Source organism: Coptis chinensis, unplaced genomic scaffold (genome assembly GCF_015680905.1).
Source record: "Coptis chinensis isolate HL-2020 unplaced genomic scaffold, ASM1568090v1 utg4887_pilon_pilon, whole genome shotgun sequence".
Lineage (NCBI taxonomy): Eukaryota > Viridiplantae > Streptophyta > Magnoliopsida > Ranunculales > Ranunculaceae > Coptis > Coptis chinensis.
Genome location: NW_028238159.1, coordinates 87,142 through 103,950, shown reverse-complemented (window position 1 = coordinate 103,950; position 16,809 = coordinate 87,142). Strand labels below are relative to the sequence as shown.

At 34.4% G+C, this 16,809-nt stretch overlaps 1 long non-coding RNA gene and 2 pseudogenes across 4 annotated transcripts; all 3 read left to right on the top strand.

Moving 5' to 3' along the window:
- The first annotated feature begins 410 nt into the window (after nt 1-410).
- Nucleotides 411-1,887, top strand: LOC147473089 (uncharacterized). Of its 2 annotated transcripts, XR_015210588.1 has the most exons (5): nt 411-699; nt 827-1,000; nt 1,074-1,163; nt 1,248-1,321; nt 1,543-1,887. It is a non-coding gene; the product is annotated as an uncharacterized LOC147473089 (long non-coding RNA). The 2 variants fall into 2 exon arrangements; XR_015210587.1 differs by having other exon boundaries at nt 827-1,163.
- A 2,148-nt stretch (nt 1,888-4,035) lies between these two features.
- LOC147473088 (phosphatidylinositol/phosphatidylcholine transfer protein SFH8 pseudogene) lies at nt 4,036-5,951 on the top strand (annotated as a pseudogene). Its single transcript, XR_015210581.1, has 5 exons — nt 4,036-4,104; nt 4,193-4,307; nt 4,867-5,193; nt 5,507-5,606; nt 5,700-5,951. The product of XR_015210581.1 is annotated as a phosphatidylinositol/phosphatidylcholine transfer protein SFH8 pseudogene (transcript).
- Nucleotides 5,952-13,852: 7,901 nt separating this feature from the next.
- LOC147473087 (SNF1-related protein kinase regulatory subunit gamma-1-like) lies at nt 13,853-15,209 on the top strand (annotated as a pseudogene). The gene is made up of 4 exons (XR_015210580.1): nt 13,853-13,889; nt 13,941-14,379; nt 14,723-14,988; nt 15,132-15,209. The product of XR_015210580.1 is annotated as an SNF1-related protein kinase regulatory subunit gamma-1-like (transcript).
- Nucleotides 15,210-16,809: the final 1,600 nt, after the last annotated feature.

The following is a 16,809-nucleotide window of genomic DNA, read 5'->3' as shown; positions in this document are numbered from 1 at the left end:
TCAAATATTTTGTATATTATTGGAACTGCTTGTTCAGGTTGTTAACTTCCCTCAATAGCTGAGATGTTGATTCCTGCAAATGCTGTTGGTAAAGTGATGGGGAGAGGTGGAGGAAACTTGGCCAATATTAGTAAGGTGAGTTGTTTTATTAACAATTACAAAACTACACCATAATAGGATATTTGCAACACGCACCTTTTTTGCTTTGCAACGGTTATTTACCGTTAGTAAGTTAAAGCGTTGCGTTATTTCGGTGAATTTCAGGAATTAATTGCTAACGCTTACAAAGCGTTTGAGAAGTGTTACAAATTAAAATTTCGCGAAAGAGAGAAACAAAAAAAAATCGCGCTCTATTATTTCGGTCTAAGTATAAAACATAACTTTCTTTCTCTCTTCTCTCTCTCACCGCCGCAGATCCCTAAAATTGAAAAATAGATCTCGCATTCTCGCACTCCTCAAATTTTCAGTTCTCTCTCTTCAAATGCTTGACTTGTATGAAGTAAGAATACAAATGATGACTTGATTTCGCACTTCTATCTTCAATAGTCTTTTTTTTTTTGCTTGGTCTCCTTCTTCAGATCGCTTTCTTATTTCTCTTTCCTCAAAAACCACTATTATTCAACCAATCAAAAATCAATCAATCCTCCAAATCTATGCTTCTCCTCGAAGTCTAATTAATTTTACTTCAAATTCAATCAGGTATTAATTTTAACATAAAGTTTCAAACTTTACTTTAATTTGTAATTGATTTTGTTCTGTTTTGTTTAAAAGTGAATCAAGAACATGTTTAGTTATGAATGACAGTGAAAAATTGTTAATGTGGTAGGTTCTTGTTGTTGTGGTGAAGATGGCACAAAAGCAAGGACTAAAGGGGGATGGAAGGACTTCTTGACTATTCATGATACAAAGATGGGAACTAGTATGAGTGATCCTGCAAAGAGATCAGTCGGATGACTTAGTTGCTTTTCTTAGAACATTCTCAAAGGAGGAAGATTTAAAGGTAACTAATAATAATTAGCTTCTTCTCTATGGGCTGGGCACGTTTTACAACTTTTTGCTCTCTCTGCATTCAGTTTTTTGCAACAATGGTTCGGTGTATCACAAAATGTGCAGCAGTCAAACAACTGTCTGAGAGCTCTACAGAAGCCGAATCCCCCCAACAGGTGGGCTTGGTTGGACATTACAATATTTGACTTGCTTTTGTATATTGTAAATTTTTAACCCCTGTTTGGTTGTTATTGTGGTAGTGCATAAACTGGTTAGATCAACAATTCAACACCCAGACTACTTGTTGAACTACTCATTCCCATCCAAGAATGAGGTCATATCCTATTTTATTACTTGCTTATATATTTTTTGTCAATGGTAATCTAGCAGTCATCTGTCCTCAATTTATGTACAAATGCTTTAGAACTTTGCTTTTAGTAAAAATATATTACTAGTGTACTAGTTTTACAGTTCAAATGATTACCATCCTGTTAGTAACATTAGTCGGTAAACATGACTAATTCTGCTGCTTTACAATTGTGGAACGATAAACAGGAGTGGGTTGCCACAAAACTAGGTAAATCTTCAAAGGCAGTAAAATCAAATTCCATGGTTGCTGTCGATTGTGAGATGGTCCTTTGTCAAGACAATACAAAAGCATTAGTTCAAGTGTGTGTCGTTGATGAAAATATGGAGGTAATTGAACCTCAATCTTTTATATGCACTATGAGCTCATTCCGAATCTTCTAAGGTTTTAAAATTACACATGTATAATATGCCTTATATTGTTGTGATTTCCTTAGGGTGTGTTCTGTTTTGTAGTTGTGTGGTCAATATTGTGTAAGTGTTGTTCACAATTGGTTTAGGGTGAGGATTTTACTGTGAACATTCCACGTATTGGCTTCATATATGTTTGTGGAGTCCATAAATCATATTTTCTTATGTGAGACTACTTGTAACTTAAACATCACTACTCCTTGTATCCAAACCTCGTGGCATGTGGAATTAATGGCTGAGTTTGCAGCTCATATCCCATTTTTTTCTCTCTTCTTCTTCAGAGTCTTTTCATTTCTCTTCTCTTTCCAAAGAAAGACAAAAAGACCACCACTAAATTCAGGTACCACCTTCTTTTTTCTTCATCTTCTCTGCACCATTTTTCTTATAAATGACCAAGCAATGTTTTTTTTTTTTTTTCCATACTGGGGTCTTTTTTTGCATAGCATTTACACAACTTATTATTATTGGATCTCTCATTTCTTTCGAGCCCATTCTTGTTAATAAACAAGTATACACATAATTTTAACGACCATGTGTTTTGCTCCTATATAAATTTTGTTAGTTTCACTAGACTATATTTTTGAGCAAGTGGGAATGAAAGGAATGATCATGGGTATTGGAAGGAGTTTTCTTCTGTATGAATAAAGTAATAAATTATACGTCTATGATTGATTGTTTGTAGCTTTCTCCTTTTTTTTCCCCATGTTATTATGTTAGGTGAGTGGTCATGTACTCGTGTTTTTTTTCTTCCTTTATGACTTTTAGTGAATGTAGCAAGCAAATGAGTGTGAAATGGACCCAAGATCTCTGAAGATGAAATGTAAAAGTTTTAATAATTAATGATTTAAGACTCTAGTTTATGACTGTCATAATCAATGCTACTGAATTATAGATGCCCCCTGCTTTTGGTTTTTGACTAATAGATCTGGGCTGATCTCTTTTTCACTAAATTTCGTATGTTGGTTAAATTTTTACTTTTAAAATTATTAGAATTACACAATTCTTGCTTTAGATCCAAGTCTGGTCGATTCGTATCCATGCGTCCGTATATTTTTTTTGGATAAATAGATTTTATTAGAATGGACTTTGCACTATTGCACTATTTTCTTTACTTTTTAACATCCTAGCTTGGTTGACACTTGCCAGTTGTGTTATGGTTTTGATTGTGTATGTCTTTGTTCGTTTGCGGTTTAAATTGTTTATGAAAGGCTGAAATTTCCACTTTCTAAAAATTGAAAGTGTGAATGAAGCTTCATGAGCTGTTCCAACTTACAACTTAGAAGTGTCTGTTTGTGTTGGGAGTACTTGGGGACCCAAATTAAACCTAATTTAGTTGGCCTATGCTAGGTGCATAGGCACCGCCACTTGAGGCACTTGCAAATTGCAACACAAATCGCTTTTACTTCATCTCTAATATATGAAACATCAACTACATACTTCCCCCACCACACAGAAAGACGAGTGATTCTAGGGTGTCTAGGTTTATAGTTAGCCTGGCACTCCGGCCTCACTGATCCTAAATGAATAAACATATATAGCTATATAATAAAGAATACATTCTTGCTCAAATAGTATATATAACTCTACAAATTTTTGGAAACTCATTTAACACGCAGAAAGCGAGACTTCCTTAATAAATAAATAAAAAAGCACACCAAGCGAGAAGAGAAGAAGAAGAGAGAAAAACTCATTTACTTTCTTCTTGTTGTACTATTGTTTTTCAGAATCTCTGAGAGAGGGTTTCTGCTTATAAGTTTCTTTAATAAACAGAGAGACTAGTCAGTGGTTAAGGAAACTTTTTTGTTTTGTTTCGTGAGAAGCAAGGAATTTGATTTTATAATGGGTATGTCTCTTTTCTTCTCGTTTCCAATTGTTCTATGACTCTAATGGGTTCGTTTTTTTTTTCTCTAATCACTTTTTTAACTGGTTGTTTTTAAAGGGTTTTCTAGTTCCTTTCTTGTTGAATTAGTCACTTCTGGGGTGGTCTTGTTTTGTTTGATGGGTTTTCTTCAATTAATTCATTTTTTGTTCTTTCACTATTTTTTTTGGTATGTGATATCCAATCCTGGGGGGTTGTTTCTAATTAACTGTAAACATGATTATTAAATTTTTCGAGAGTATGACATCAGTTGTTCATGGGATCCGAAAAGATGAATATGAGTAATTCATAAGAAGAATGAATCCACCAGTACAAAATTTACTTTTTTTCCATGTAGTTAAAAAGTCACTTTTAAGACAACCCAAAGATAATGAGTTGCATGAAAACTTATTATGTTCTCTTTGTACTTTTTTCGGGTTGTAATTGACAATGAAGCTAGCAAGACTGCAACAGTTATTAGAGTAAGCCTTGTTTTATTTCCCTTTTTATGAATCTGGGTGTTTGTATCTGGTTGGCATTTTCCTGATTTTTGTTTACTTTGTAATGAAGGTTGATAGTGCAAACAAACATGGTATTCTTCTTGAAGTTGTACAAGTTCTTACTGATATGAACCTTATTGTTACCAAAGCTTATATTTCTTCAGATGGAGGCTGGTTTATGGACGGTAAGGTTTCTTTTTAATATTGGTAATGTACATTATTTTCTCTAGAACTTCTTTTTTATGTTAGTGTGTGTGTGTGTGTAAATGATTGAGTTTCATTTTATTTTTCTACAATTGGAAGTTTATTTATTGCTTTAACGTTTTGTAGAACAATACTGGGAATATTGTTGGCATGAGTAGTTTTGGTGAAAACCCTAAAGTGATCATTCTATGAGTTCCATAATGTTTTTATCATAACCTATGTTTGTTGGTTGGGAAGATATTCTAGTGTTTTTTAGTTTTTTAGTTTGTTAGAGTGTTCCTGTTTATTTATTGGGAAGGAAAGGATACTTTTATTTGTTATATATTAGGAATTTTGTCTTCTTTCCTTTTCATCTTTATTGTCGTAGCATCATCATACACCTATTCACAAATATTAATGAACTCAATCAATTAATCTGTTCAACACTCCACCCTCTCGTGAAGGCTGTGGTTTGACACCATTTTTTATTGATTTATTTGGAAGAGTTGCATGCAGGTTTTGATGTTGAATAGTTCATGTCTGATGTGTATTACGTTGCAGGTTTTGAGGGGTTCTCTAGCCATGACGAACGAAAAGAAAGGAGCCATGAAGAACGAAGAGAAAGGAAGTCAGATTTTGAAAATTCAGAAGATGAAAGGATGACAAGAATTGGATCTTTGAGGAAGAAAGCAATCAATGCGTCCACCAAATTTAGACATTCTCTTAAGAAAAAGAGCAGTCGAAGGAAAAATGACTCTCGAGTTAGTTGTGTTTCAATTGAGGATGTTCGGGACGTTGAGGAGCTGCAGGCTGTAGATTCATTTCGTCAAGCATTGATTTTGGATGAATTTTGCCTGCAAGACATGACAATTATCACATGATGTTGAGGTACTCTCTCTATCATACCTTTTGTTAAAAGGAATAATTTTTTTATTTCTTCATGTCTGCATACATTAGTATTTTTAGAATGTTTATGTTATGTCAAGTTTGAGGTTATAATGGAGACAATACTTTTTTTAACTTAAAGTTCTCAAGGTTGACATTTTGCCTCCCTTCTAATGAGCATATGCTTGTCTGGTAAAGAAAAGTTTGATGATAATTGCTCAATTAAATTTGTGAATATCAATTCTCTTATGAGTTCTGTATGTATGTGTGTTTTTTGTTTGTTTGTTTGCATGCTAATGGATTATTTAAATTGCAGATTCTTAAAAGCAAGAAAGATGGACGTTGAGAAAGCAAAGCACATGTGGGCTTAAATGATTCAGTGGAGAAAGGAGTTTGGTGCTGACACTATTTTGGAGGTAATATTTTTTTTATACGACGATAGAGGATCTCTCAAGTGCCTCATTTATCTTGTTGGATTGACATGTTTATTGTGTTGGTTCATTCATTAGGATTTTGAATTCCAAGAGTTGAATGAAGTCTTAAAGCATTACCCCCAGGGTCATCATGGGTTGTAATTGACAATAAAGCTAGCAAGACTGCATATTATCAATGAGCCTACTGCTGTTTATTTGGCTTATGGCTTTGAGAAGAAAAACAATGAAACCATTCTTGTAATGAGCCTACTGCTGCTTATTTGGCTTATGGCTTTGAGAAGAAAAACAATGAAACCATTCTTGTATTTATTGTTTATTGTAGGTTTAGCTGGTCTCGCTGCAAAATATGAGTTTTTTTTTTTAATAGCAACCCATTTGCAACGGTTTATAACCGTTACAAATGAATTTTAAATTATTATTTTTTAAATTAACTAACAACTTTGCAACGGTTAAAAACCATTGGTAATAAAAAAAAAATCGTTGCAAAGGTTTTAAATTAGTGTACGAAATAGTTATAATAAGCGTAGGAAATTTATGTTTGCAACGGTTAATAATCGTTGGAAATTTTTATTTGTAATGCTTATTAACCGTTGCAAAAATTTCCAATACTTTACCCACGCCATATTTGCAACGCTTAAAAAGCTTTGCGAAAATTATTAACAACGTTTTTTTGCCGTTGCAAATAGCCTGTTACTCCCTCTTTTCAAGGGAGCTCTACTGATGATAGTTCCTCACTTTCAACTATCTCACGCCTCCACTCCAGGTCTTCTCTCCACTTTCTTCTTCTCCTGTCTTTCTCCAGTACAGGTGGCCAATATTTTTTTTATACACTGAAAATTAGTTAGTAACGGATAAAGACCGTTAGCAATAGAATTTTTTTATACAAAGAAACTTCATTAGTAACGAATATCTAACCGTTAGTAATATAAAAAAATTTTTGCACTGACAATTAGTTAGTAACGGATAGAAAACCGTTAGATATATAAAAACAGAGTGACGCTTTGAACAAATTAGGTAACCGTTACTAATAACTTATAACGGTAAACCATCCGTTACTGAAATTAATTTCAGTAACACTTTATAACCGTTAGTAATATTTATAACGGTTAATAAACATTACAAATATCTGTACTAATATTTGTCATGCTTTTGTGTCGATGGAAAATAACCGTTACTAATAATTTTTGTATCGGATGTATATCCGTTACAAATAGGCTGTTATGGTGTAGTGATGTTGTGCTTTGACTCATCCAGATAACAAATTTAGAACTGAAGGAGACATACACGCAAGATGAACTTGACGGTGTTCGACTCGATATTATTCAGTTCATCCAGGAAAATGGAGTGTTTCAGTTGGAAGCGAATGAGGATGAGTTTTAGCTATGTTCGGACCCCCTCCAGTTTAATTTATGGGTCTTACCTTTTTAATTTATGAAAAGGAATTTGAAGTTTGTTTTCTTAGTGCACTCAAAAATTTAATGGAAGTTTTTTATTATTATTATTATCTTTTTTTCCAATGTTTGATAGTTTATTGTACATTTTGGAATTTGTTGGGAAGATAGAAATGTTGTATGTAGGCAGGCTGTGTAAATTTTGTTATGCAAGTTCGGTTTTTAAGTGGAAGACTGTTACTAGCATTACTAGCATTATTATTATATATATATATATATATATATATATATATATATATATATATATATATATATATATACCACGGTTTTGGCATAAACCGTAGTGTTTAGTATAACTATATACCACGGTATTATAACACATACACTAATATAAACCACGGTTTCAATAGCTTATATGCCACGGTTATGTTGACAACCGTGGTATATAATGGGTATTACAAACCACGGTTCTTTGAAAAACCGTGGTATCCGTTAAACATATATACCACAGTTTTGCTATTACTATATACCACACCACCTATTGTCACGGTTGTATAACAGTGGTAAATATATTTATACTACACTTAAAAACAGTGGTATAAGTGTCATTCTGTAGTAGTAGAGCATCATTAATCTCTATGCTTCCAAAGTTCAATGGTTCAGACAATGTTCAGCCATATGTTCACATGAATAAATTTCTATCAGTCCTCAAAACTTTCAAGAACCAGAATATCAAAGATGAGAGTATCAAGTTGATTCTTTTTCCGCTCTCACTCGAAGGTAAAGTCTCCGAATGGTTAACTGCACAGCCAATCAATTCAATAGACAACTGGGAGAAGTTGAGAACTAAGTTTATGAACAAGTTTTACCTACCCCAGAAGACTAATACCATGCAGCAAGCTATCAGCAATTTCAAAGGAAAAACGACTAAAGAATATCATTATAGTTAGGAGCGATTTAACAATCTGCTAGTCTCGTGTCCACATCATGGATACGACAAGAGCACATTGGCTCATTTTTTCTATTGAGGACTCTCGATGATGAACAAGCAGATGATACAGTCAATGCACAAAGGCAAGTTTACATCAATGGATGGAGAGGAAGCTTACAACTTTCTCGAGAATTTAGCTGAAGAAACACAACAATAGACTACTAGCAACGAGGATGTCGCTAGCATGGAGGGGAATCCAAAGCAATTTGGTTACTAAGCACATAAACAATCAGATCAAGAACTGAAGTCTACATTGGCCAGCCTGGCCACCAACATTGAAACTTTGAGTAAGAAATTCAATTAGTTCTCCATGAATCCCTCCAAGATCAACAAGTCTCAAGCTAAATCTCTCCCAATCATGCAAGCTAGCCGATACTGCGAAGTCTGTTCGGACACTTCTCATGCAACTCTAGAATGTCCTATTTACTATCAACATGCATCAGTTGGAGAGTACAATATGAACTCATTTCAGAGGCCCAACCAAGGTGGTAATAACTTTCAAGGCAATTATTGGAAATAGAATGCAGGACCCCCAGGTTCTCAAGATCAAAGTTATATTCCACAAACAAGTCAAGCTTCATAGTTGGTTCCTTAACAACAATTATACTCTCAGTAGAATTCCAATACAAGTGGAGAGTTAGTACCTGATCCTAGGAAAAATTATGCCGCACCTGCCAACCTAGAGAATGCTATTACTTTACTATATATCACAGAAAAATCAGAAGTTTGAAAGTGTTATAGAGCTTATTGCACAGTCTCTTCAGCTCAATCTCCAACAATCTTAGGCAAGTCAATGTTCTAGAATGGAGTCTCTAGAAGCTAAGGTCGACCAACTCACCACTGTTTTGTCTGTAAAGATACAAGCCACTCAACCTAGCTTATTTGAACCAATATTGAGGAGTGAAGATGTATGCCACATTGGGACAACTTCTAGTATTGATCACCTCCATGATCATGTCAGCTCAGTTACTACTCTCAGATCAGGATTGAAGATAGACAACAAGGTTTCAAATGAAGTTCGAAAGGAAGTGGGAGAAATCCTTTCAACTCCCATTTGTCAAGATAACCAAGACAAGATATGCAAGAATGCCAAATAGAAAGAAGAGCAGACACATATTGATGTGTTTGTATCGAAGGAACCTTTTCCTATGTTTTTTGCTCAAAGCAAAAAGGACAAGCAATTTTTAGAGATAAAGGAGGCATTTGAGAAAGATAACATCAATATCCCATTTCTCAAAGCGATCAAGTAGTTGCCATCATATGCCAAATTCTTGAAAGATGCATACAACATAAAGAGAAGTACTCATGTTTCAAAGCGAGCATTTCTAGCTGGACAAACAACATCTATTATCCATCAGCAAGCTCCAGTCAAGCTCAAAGATCCAGGAAGTCCTACAATATCATGCAAGATAGGAGAAAAATTCACAGGTAATGCTCTTTTAGACCTTGGTGCTAGTGTTAATCTCTTGCCATATCATGTGTACCAAGCATTGGGCCTGGAGAACCTAAAGCCTACAAAAGTCAAATTGAAGTTAGCTGACCGTTCTACCAAGATTCCCAGAGGCATAGTTGAGGATGTTCTTGTTCAAGTAGCCGATTTCTACTATCTAGTAGATTTCATTGTGATAGACACCAAGGAGGCCTTTGATAAAATTCCAATTATTCTAGGCCGACCTTTCCTTGCTACTGCAAAAGCTTTGATAAATTGTCACAATGGTGAAATGAAGATTAACTTTGGTAAGATGTCCATGGACATAAATATCTTTCATCTGTTACATAAGGATTGTGATGACACCGAAGATGGAGAGGTGTACTTTCTTGATAGCATGATACAAGAATTCTGCCTATTCGAAGATACAATTGAGAGTGCTCAATCTACAAAAAACTATGATGAACCTGAGAACCCAACCACAGAGGCGTTGCTAACCATATTCTTGAAATCTTTGCAGAAAATTCAGGATTTAAGTGAGCAGAATGGAAAATTGACAGAGAGAGTATCATATCTTGAGAAGATGAACTCTACATTTCAGGATGAATAACAGACTTCTACCCAGAAAAATTAGTTGTTAGAGAATTAAAGAAGTTTTGGGAAAACAATAGAATCTAAAAACTGAAATGAGTCTTCTGAAGCAGAAAGTGGACCATATTGATAAGAAGCATTGCACTGTTGAAGCTTCTTCTACACCATCATTGTCTAAACGAGAGAAGTATATGAACCAGTCTACCGCCCACCTTGAGCGCAGTCAGCCAGATATCTACTATCATTACTGTGGTGATAAAGGGCATATCAGATACTATTGTCCTGTTAGAAAGAAAGATTTTTGTCAATCTTCTACACAGAGGAACCACAAGGCCTATCACACAATCATCAGACCTAAAATAGTTCAAGGTAGAAAAGCAACTTCACCAGCAATCTTTCTAGCATATTAAGGAGTATTTTTGATGACCCACAAGGTGAGACCTCCTCGTTCTCCAAACATTCGTCAGATTTGGGTAAGAAAATCTGATCTCCTTACTCCAAATTGATAATACATGATATAATATATAGTCTTAGGGATCTGACTTAAAAAGACCTAACAAAAAAAAAAAAAAAAAAAAAAAAACTTGGTAAATGGAAATGTCCTTATTTTTTGGATTAATTTTGATTTGGACTAATTATACATGATTTTCTCTATTTTTGTGAGCTTAACCTTTATTTGACAGTGAAAGAATCATGTAATTCGACATCAATGGTAGCATCTTCCCTTTTTCTCATTCATTTAATTTACTTAATTTCTATACATTGAGGATAATGCATATGTTAAGTTGGGGGAGGGTGTACTTGAAAAATGAATTTCAAAAATTAGTTTTCAAAAACAAAAATATTTTTATTTCTATATCAGTAGCATGAGAAAAATGAATTTTAATAATGAGTCTGGGATATATATTCTATACTGCTTAATGTTAAGTTTGATAGATAGTTGATATTATTGATTTCATTACTGTTTAGACTATTTATTATGCTCGGACATAGTTCTTGTTGATAGAATTCTTTATCAAGACACCACTATAGTACTTGGTCAGTTTTGTGTACTCTTGCTAGAAGAGAGATTTAAACCCCTAGTAAACTGGAAGTAGAATTTTTAGACTTAACCCGTGAGACTTGAGCTTTATACCCATTCTTTGGAGAGTTCTTACAAAAAATCCGAGTCTCAGTGACTCAACATATTTCAGTTCTTTATGTCGTTGTAATATAGTCTCATTATTCGTTGATTTGGTTAATCACGAAGTGACATCAATTGGGGAGATAGCCATTAGGTCTTGTAGTTTATTCGAAACAGAGTATCATACTGATAAGTCAAGTAGTGAACATATCCAGCCTTTATCCTACCTAGTAGGACCATCATGTTAAACCCTTTTGAGCCTTACAATAAGCCATTTTCTTTCATAAAACCATTTACCCTTTACCCAACTCCAAACAAGGAGTATAGCCAAAATCTTTATCAACCATACTCGATCATATGTTTCTTAGAATACAAGGGGCACAAAGAGGAAGAAATAGCACAAAAGGAATATTACAAGTAAATACCAGAGAGATACAATGAAGACCATCATTCTGTTCTAAGTGAAAGAAGCTAGTGGAAAACAAGCATATCTAGTACTAATCAAGGATATACTACTGAGCTAAAGAAGAAAAAAAAAGTTGAACAGAATGGATAGAAAAGTTAAGACAAAGGAAGAATTTTCTCTACAATACATAATTTGAAGAAATCTTCCAAAGAAAGAAGCAAAACCCTTAATGTTTTTAGAAACAACCTTTGAATCCTTTTACCTTTCCTTCATAAACCAATACCTAAGCCAAGTTACAACCCATGACTTATCACTACAGTATGGTACGACATCTAGAATAGGTGAGAGGATGCTAAAGTGAAGGACCCGACACTTCATATGTGATTGACATTCTTTCTATGAGACTACTTTCATCAAGAAGTCCATTTTTCAAGGTAGCATGTGGGATGTTCGTATTCATTATTCTTTTCCCCACATACATGAGGTAAAATAGTAGACCATCTTCTGAGAGATTCTTTTCTGAGAGTATGATCGGTGAGGATTGAAAGTCGAGATTATCTGTCTAAAGGTAAACTATGGATTTCCATTTCTTAGATAGGAGAGTATAGGAGATTGATTGAGTACACACATAAGCCTTGATTGAGAATTTTGTCAATTTTTACTATCTCCTATCATAATCTATGAGTCTTTGCAGCAATGTAGTTAGCAATGGAGACCGTTTGTTGGAGTAAGCACTAAGTGTGTAAGAAATTTCTCTCTCTAAAAAATATTATCATTCTTGAATATTCTATTTATTGATTTTGTGGGTATTTCATGAGACTATAACTCGTTTTTTTGGGGAACTTAAAGGTTTAAAGCCTTGTTGTATATGGTAAATACAATCGCGATGCTTGCAAAAGTGAGTTAGGATTTTATTTTTGTTATTAGGATGTGATTTTGATAACTTATCTCTTTTTATCTTATTTGCTAAGAGACTAGCAAAATACTAGTTGGGAGTTGTGATAAGTGCTCAAAAAATGCATTTTAACCCTCGATTATATCTCTTGTTTAGCCATCTTAGTGCACTACACCATTTGGGTGATTTTGCAACATTTGGGTTTTTTTATTAGTAACACTTATTCATCTGTTAGCAAATTATTCACATTTATAATCCGTTAGAAATACTATCAACCATTACTGAAATACTAGAATTATTTTCTAACATTTCTTGAGATATTTAGTGACGTTTCTCTATATGTTAGAAATTGTGAAATGGAAAAAAGAAAAGAAAAATCAGGTTGGAAAAAAAAGGAAAACTTAAGCGGGAGTTTTTCCCCTCTCACGCTCATTGAAAAGTGGAAAAGAGAAAAACCATAAACCGTAAGGTTGTTCCTCACTCGGTGAGTCTTCCTCTCCTTCTTGCTCTTTCTTCCTTCCTCCTCCTACAAATTGTCTAGAATTTTGATTTTGGTTTTGGGTGGCTAGGGTTTTGATTTTCGTTTTGGTTTTGTATGGCTAGGGTTTCGAGATTCATTTTAGGCATAATTGTTCGATCTATTGAACAAAAAGGTTCTCTTTAACAGAGGTAAGTAACTATTGGTCATGGTTGTGGTTTTCCTTATCTACTGAACATGTTTAATTTTGGTCGTTAAATATTAATTTCTAAGTAACAAGTTTATCTCTATTTCCGAAGATTCTAATTCAAATATCAAACAAGATGAGAGCTTTTCCATTTCTTTGTTCATCAGGTACTAATTTCTCATCTTTTTGAGTTTTTAATACTTTGGTTTTGAACCAATTTACTTAATTTTGATTATTCTTTGTCGATTTCATTATTTGGGGTTCAGTATTTTAAGTTTTTGAACGCGCATGTTGCCATTAATTGCTGTTGTTGCTTCTTAATATGTGCTTGATCTGCTCAAGGTAACAACTAATGTAGTGTTTTTAGTGTAACAGTTTTTTGACATTAGGCTTTTAGCTTATGGGTTTGGTTGAATTACTTTAAATTATTATGTAAAAGATTGTATCTTTATAGCTTCATATATGGTCCTTTCATGTTTAGTTTCTAGTGGAAAAGGTAATTTTGGTTCGTTTTATGGTTGGCAGTCATATGGTTATTAACTTTATTATATAGTTCATATAAGTTACATTACATTTACACAACATGCATTTGAAATGCACTGTCTGATCAATGTATGTTATGTGTCCATATATATATTACTCGACAAGTGTGCTACTTGTTTAATATATTTTGTTGAAAATAATTATGTTGTCATGTTTTATGGATATGGAATTATTTTTAATGGTTCGTTAAAGCAATGGAGTTCTATTTCCTTTGTTTCAATGGTTCTTTGGGTCAGATTTCGTAATGTATAGTCTATTTTTCAGTAATAGAAATTCCGGCAGATTCCGATAGATACATCTATGGCAAAGGAAGTTTATTTTTTTTTATATCTGAAGCCAACATCATGTCTGCTCCTGTTAGGAATCCAAATGCGGGAATACTGCGGATTGGAGGGAAAGATATATAGGCATGATAGATTACTCGGCTATCATTCTCTGGGTTCTGGCGAATGCAAAACTAGATGCAGTTGCTTTGTCTGCGGGATCTGCAACAGCAGATGGACCAGGTGCAGGTGCGGTCGGTGCTCTTGGAGAACTAACAATGGGTGTTACTGGTCCCATTGCAGTTGCCGGATTGACTGCTACTGTTGTGGGTGCAGCAGTGGCTAGTGGTATAGCTGCAGAAAAAGGAACTGGAAAAGATGGCCCAACTGCCGCCAGTAGTTTAGGAAGGGATTTTTATAATGTTATCCTTCAAGAAGAACCTTTAAAGTCCACCACGGTAATCTTACTCGAGTCTTACGTAGAGATCTTGCTACTTTATAAAGTTACGCACCTGCATAGATTATTATGAGTACCTAGGACCTAGATTCAAAATTGTTTCTAAAAATGAAACCTGTAATGTTAGTTTTAGGGATGCTCTGTAAATCCTTTGAAAAGAAAAGGAAAGAAAAGAAAACATTCTTTCGTACGTCTAGCCTTTCCTCGCTATATATTCCTTTAGCATTTTGGTGTACCATTTTTTTTATGTGTTGCAGTGTTGTTTAGTTGCATTTTATATTCCATATTGCGATTTGTATGGCCTCTTCCTATATTTTTGTAATGAATATGTCCTTGTATTTTAGGTCAAGCAAATCATAAAGTCCTTCGGATGGGCTCCTTTTCTTCCTGTTGCAACTGACAGCTCCATGCTGAGTGTCTTGTTGTTACTATCAAAGTACAGATTGAGGAGTGTGCCCATTATCGAGACAGGAAATCCTTTTGTTAAGAATTTTATTACCCAGTCAGCAGTGGTGCAAGGTCTCCAACAATGCAAAGGAAGGGACTATTTGATTACATTGCAAGTCACCCAATATTTGATTATGGACTTCCTTTTACGTCATATGAGGAGGTGAGTTACTACTATATAGGTTTAGTGGTCTACTAGTCTATGTTTCTTGGCACTTACGGCTCACTTTGTTATTGCTTTTCCATATAACTTTTCCATATATTATTGCTTTCTTAATTTTATTTTCTCTAATTAATTTTTCTTAGTCTAAAGTTATTGAAGGTGGTTGGTTTAGTTGTGCTATTAAGTTTTTGGATCCTTACTGGCCACTCTTACATAGTTAATTGAACTAGAGCATGGATTGGATAGCTTATGTTAACATATTAGAAGTATTTTCTGGTTTGCAAGGTACGAATACTAATACAAGGAAAGGGATTCTTGAAGAGGCAGGTAAGCGGAATAACACAAGGAATGGATATACAAGGATGTATTTGCCAGAATGACATGAATTTCAAATTGGTCAACATGCACGAGCACCCTATTACAGGGTTTTTTTTTATTCATTTCTAAATTTTTAATTAGAACTTTGTTCCCTAATTATATAAATATCTCTATTTTTTCCTGGTGAGGGAGGGAATTAACCCAAGAGCTTGGGCCCAACCTCCGTACCTCTCTAGTCTTGACCAGTAGTCACTAGACACCTTAAAAAAATGGTTGTTTGGATACACTTTTCAAAGGGACATAAGTTTGGTTCACTGATTAATGCGTTAAACACTTTATCTGCTGCCTGAAGCTCACATTTACACTTAGGAATCCGGAAAAGCAAATAGGTACAATGGTTTGCATTATGGTATGATGCATGTGTTTGGGATTCTTCATTTATTCTTAGGTTATAATGATGTTATTATAGTTAACTTACTACTAAAACTAACGTTTCTAGGAAATTGCGAGTGAACGTATGAGAGCAGGTCTATCAGATATTTTAACCTACCCAGTTCAAATGAGAACTCACCAAAGACAATACTAGACCTTGGTTGATGTTGTAACTGCCTAGGTTTATAATCTTTCTATTCAGGAAGGAGAGGCATCTCTTGCTATGTTAGTGGATATAAATCTTTGGGATTGGTTTGGAGGGTTCTTCTATTCTTCAAGGCAACATGCCAATTAATTGAAGTGGTTCAAGAGCAGTAGTTCTCTCATCTATACTAGGTCCAATTCTTCATTTATAATATGTTTTCATATCTCATCCTTAATGCCTTACACTAGCCAACATTTCTGCAATAATGCCGTATGGGGGTGGGACTACTACATTATGAAAACTCCAATGGTCTTGTTGTTGGATCCTTGCCAAGTGGACCTGACCCCTGTGATCAAGATTTTTCAGTCAATCAAGCAAAATCCATCACGTAAGTGCAGATTACATGCGTACATGCGTTGTTGTCATAACATTTTTACCATTATCATGATCTTGAAGATAACTTATGCCCAGAGGCTAAAAACTATAGTGTACACTGTATATAGTAAGAAAATCTCTACAATGTGATATGCAACACGTACTTCCAAACTGGTCCAACCGACAACTGTATAAAAGTCACTCTGCTTGTATAAACATTAGTTTGCTTTGTTAAAACTTGAACTCTGAGGGTGGAAATGTGGACTATGAGGTTATCAGACTTCTTTTTTGCAGCATGCTTCTTATGTCGATTACAAGGCATAATTTAGAAGAGCCAAATATTCCTTTGGCTTGAGGTGTTTATTGTTCTTTTTAAATTGTTTTATATTTTACTCTTAGAATATATTTTGTGGTACAAAACAAATTTTGATTCACTTGAGAACATAATTTGGAAGAACAATGTGCAAGCTTAATGGATCTATTGTGTTACAAGTATTAATTTATAAACTTAGGCAATTATTTTTTTCTAACCAAGTCCTTGACACATTTTC